At 42.7% G+C, this 5,000-nt stretch overlaps 1 pseudogene; it reads left to right on the top strand.

The window, feature by feature from the left end:
• The first annotated feature begins 527 nt into the window (after positions 1–527).
• Positions 528–1,678, top strand: LOC138052292 (uncharacterized; annotated as a pseudogene).
• Positions 1,679–5,000: the final 3,322 nt, after the last annotated feature.

Here is a 5,000-nt window from a genome sequence, read left to right as displayed (position 1 = left end):
TTATTTTATTGTCTTAAGATTTGCCAGTTCCTTTTTTTGTTTTAAGCCAAGCCGAATTGTCAGTTGTTGTTTGTTTTAACAGCCCCTGTTTGTTGTTTGCCGTTGGGTTTTACTCACACGAGCAATGGCTGTGCTTATTCGGTCCTTTGAACCATGATTGGCACGTCCAACGTGCATTTATGGCTTTGGCAATGATTTATTTTATGCTTACTCCTGCTGTATTAGTGTACAATTCTTCGACCGCCTCTTTACGAGTGGTCCAATGCACTCGGCACAGGCAGTAATGCATTGTTTTGGGAACTTGACCGTTTTCTCTTTTTCCCTTTTTCATCCGCTTACATATCATTGCTCATGAACCAGATTTACGGAGAACCTGTGGAACTGCCCCACCTCAACTGTGACCAAAAATTTAGGATGGAATTTCATTTTGTTATTTTACGTCATATTCCTTCTTATCAATTTTCTTTCAAAATCAAACAGCATTCCATCGTATTTAATTGCCAACTTTTATCTGTTATAGATAAGTCATGCCTCCTAGGAAGCGTTCGGGTCAGCCATCAAGGAAAGGCCGCCAAACACGTTCTAAGCGAGTGCGGACATCAGAGCTGACAGCAACGGTCCCACCTGTACCTGAACCAACTAATAACAATCCCGGTTTGGTCTCCTTGGACGTAAACGCTCTCTCCGCCACCACCATATCGACGGCCATCTCGGAAGCGGTGAAAACAGCATTATCTAAGGACAGTTTCACCGAGATCTTCAGACAAAACACATCTGAGGACAGCTCGTCGATTGAAACCACATTAGCAGACCAGTCTCAGGCCGACCTGTCCTCAGATAGCGTCACCTCAGCTGTGAGCAGCCATGTCAGTAGACTCACTAGTGCAGGTACAAGCGCAAATGATTCTCTACCTCTGGGTTTCGACAATGTTCAACCTAAACATTTTTTTACTAGCGTGTCAGTAAATCTTAGTTCCCGGGTGGGTTCAAAATTAAAGCTAAAATCTGGGCTAAAGACTATGTATAATTTGGGGCCTTATTAGCATCCACCCCTGAAATCGATAAGTATGCGTTATCTATGACACCCTCCACTGGGCCATCAAAGCAGCCGCGGCTGACCCTTGAGCCGTATCACGCAACAAAGAAGGTTTCCAACATACAACAGTGCGTTTTGGCGTTTAACATTTTTGTCTCGGTCTATACTGAGCGATACCAGAGTTAAACCGCACAGTTGATGAAGTATTGCGAGGTAGTCCGTGACATTGCTTTGTCGAACGGGGATTGGCTCTGGTATGACGAACAATATCGTTATCTGAGGTAATCTGCACCTGATAAATATCCATGATATCAAATACATTGGGAGCTTTGGTTGAGGGCCTCAGCTAATTTTCGGAGATCACAGTCGATCCCCAGTATGCCCCACACCTCAATACGCAAGCGTTTTTGTTTGAAATTTTTCCCCCGAGGCACGTGTTGGACATTTCATGCCGGAAAACACTGCCAAGGGTGTCAGTTTGAACACGTCTGCTATAAATGTGGAGCAAAGCACCCAGCAATTCAATGTCCAGTACAAACCCCTCAACAGCGGTCTGGTGGAGTTAAACCAACAGGAAACTCTACTCAAGTATCCGGCCCTTCACAGCCCGCCAGTAACCCCCGTAAGGGTGGAACGGCTTGAATGCCTCTTACACTGTGATGAGCAAAACAAAAAGCATTTTCTTGTCGATGGTTTCCGTTGAGGCTTTCGAGTTAATTTTGTTGGTGATCGGCTTCCTTTTCAATCTCCTAATCTTAAAAGTGTCCTCGCCCAACCAAAAATTGCTAGAATGAAATTGCGCAAGGAATGCGATGCAGGCCGAATTGTGGGTCCTTTAAGAACTCCCCCATTTGCGAACTTTCGTACCTCTCCCTTGGGCGTTGTACCCAAGAAAGACCCGTCTGAATTTCATTTGATTCATCATTTATCCTATCCAAAAGGAAATTCGGTTAATGATGCTATTCCTGACTATTGTTCCTCTGTCAAATACGCATCCGTTGGTGATACGACCACAGCCATTTAAGTCACCGGGGAAGGTTGCTTTTTAGCTAAAACCGACATCAAGACGGCTTTTCGTATTATACCAATTCATCCTGCCGACTATTCCTTGCTGGGTACGAAGTTCCATAATTTGTATTACTTTGATCGGTGCCTCCCCATGGGTCTTTCTTCTTCAACTTAACACTAAATCCCTGATCAACACCATAATACTCTGATGTTTGGATGTCTGCTTATTGATAATGTCAACAACGGCAGCGTTATCAGTAAAGAACATTATACACTTATCAGTCATTAAATGCCCCCAAATGTGCATCGCGAGGACAATAGGAAATTCGGCCATTCGCCGCCGAACCAGTTCTTACCAAAGACAGCCCCGAAGCCTATTGAGCCTGCTGCATCGGTATAAAGCTCAAGGGTATGCGACTTTTCCCATGTATTATCAAGGAAAAATGATCCTGTTTCGAGCCTTTACATAAACGAATATGGTGGTGTGGCTGTCGGACGCCCTTGGTAAGACCGATCAGGCGACGCAAAGAACTTCACCGGAAATCAAAATGATCACCTCAGTTAAGACGGAACAAGCTTTTAGTAGTTCTTACAGAACGACCTTTGCATTGTTTTACAGACTTGCAGTGACAGAAAAAAACTGAAAACACATGTAAGGGAATTTGGGGAAAGTGTAGACAAGTTATCATATAAAGGACTCAAATAAGAAATTTGCTAAATGGAAATAAACAGTCATTTCATATCGAAAGGGGCATAAAGGAGCAGGTCTTGACATTAGAAACTTCTATGGCATTCTAGAACTGTTCTAGTTAGAAGCCCCAAAGGGATCGCTTGATATTTTAGAACTTTAGAGATTTTAGGACCCCCAAAAGACCTTACATATTCTAGAGCTTTAGAAATTTTAGACTCGCAACATGGACCATAGATAGTCTAGAACTTTAGAACTTTTAGAGATTTTGGAACCGCTCTTCCGTTCTAGCATTCTACATCGCGTACTGATTTTAGAGGTTCTTGAACCTTTTAACTATAAATTCTAGACCTTAGACACATGCCCTCAGTCTTTTTAAAAAAACTCTAAAATAGAAGATAGCTATAGATGAGTTCTATCTTCTAATGACAATATCTGCACCTTTCTCAAAAGGGGCTTGAAAATGTTTCGCATTTAGCAATGGGCTTTGTGAATGTCGCTTATCTCAGTTTGCATTGGCCATGAACTTTTATTATAATTGGTGGCTTCTAAAGAAGCCGTTTTGAAAATCGCCGCTTCGAGTTCACTGCATATTTCCGGTGAACCAACTCTTCGTGAACTTTATTTTAACTTTCTCCACTGGACGGGATGCCGTTTTGCGCCCTTGTTCATCAAGAAAGGCAAGACTCTTGCCTAGAAATAACTTGATGCTGACTGGAGTGTCCACGCGACAACCACCGCCTGTTACTGTTAAGCATCTCTTCAGATATGGTCCGAGCCCTGCTGCTATCATTTCATCTTCATCCGCGAGGTAAGGAGTCGTGCGGTCTGACGGCAAACCAGGAAAAAGCGCTCGTGTCACATCGTGCCGCATGACAATGGTCTCGTTGCAGGCCAGGATCGCTTTCAGACCCTTCTCAAATAGAAGAGCAAGTATCTCTCTGCATTCGTCGATGCGAACAGGATCGACTGATCTTCTCTCGAAGGCGGCAATGAGGTCTTCTGGCAAGTGTTCGGGCGGCTCCCACGCGTTTTCAGTTGTAGAATAATTCTTCCATTGAATGAAATATTCGACGTTGCTTCCTTGATTTCGTTTGGAGACTATACGCTCAACTTCATAAATACCCATAACAACGGGCTTCTGCTTGGGTCGGTATTTATGACTGAGGCCACGATCAGAAATGTCATCGAATAACGATGCGTAAAAGCCGGGCTGGTGTCTCGCACGCTTGAACATATTACTCAGAAGTGGTTTTCAACAACTGATTACTCGAAACTGCGTGGGCCTTTTATATGTTTTGATCAATTTAAAACGGATCGAATTTGAATAATCATCTCACACAAACAATGGACAACAATGTTACGCGTCGCTTGCCTTTTCTTTTTTGTTTGGCTCGGCTGGGTTTCAAACAGAAATGCCATTTATTTTATTTTCCCCACCGTTTTACGAATAGAGAAGACACGTGTTGTCTTTAAAATTCTCGACCAACGTGCAGACTACGCTGAAACCAATCGAGTAAAAGACTTGATCTAATGAACTGCTTTTACCGGTCGAGCGGTAAAAAAAGGACAACAATGAAATATAAGCGAGTGTTTCGCGCACCGCACTTTCTATTTGGCTACGCTTAGGAAGAAGAATTTTTTGTGGAAAAATTTTGGCTACCGCACTCAGACCATTTCGAGTGTGACATGTCAAAAAAAAGGAAGAAGAAAGAGAATGTTCTTGCACACGACTTTGTTGACAAAACCCTTTCTGAAGAGCGCGGGTCGCCTTTAAATTAGGGCGCTTTTGTTAACTTTATTACACCTTGGGATTTACTTCACACATTAGATCCTTTGATTGACAGCCACCAATTCATTGACGAGAACAGTCGGAATTCCGAAAGCTTAATCAATGCAATAATTATTCCGCGCATTGAAAAACTGGGCACTGTAAGTACATGTCGCCTAAGACAATAGCATTCTGGGCGATGAAGAAAAGCACGGCCCGGGACAATAACTTGACAAGTAAAATTTAGTAATCCTATTAAAGACTGAAGTTCTTTTAGCCTCACTGTGCGACGTCTATAATATAGCAAAGCAAAGATATCTACCATGGCACTGTAATGATTTACGATACCAAAATAATATCGTGTACTATTAAAACTACATATTACGCAAGGACAACTTGAATCTCCTGAAAATAACAAAACGCAACTCAGTTGACAGTTATGGAAAAAAAGCACTGTCAAGTTACTGCACTAGCACACGTACGCAATGCGTTCCTAC

Source organism: Montipora capricornis, chromosome 6, assembly GCF_036669925.1.
Source record: "Montipora capricornis isolate CH-2021 chromosome 6, ASM3666992v2, whole genome shotgun sequence".
Lineage (NCBI taxonomy): Eukaryota > Metazoa > Cnidaria > Anthozoa > Scleractinia > Acroporidae > Montipora > Montipora capricornis.
The sequence above is the reverse complement of the archived record's forward strand: the minus strand, read 5'-3'. Positions and strand labels throughout refer to the sequence as shown.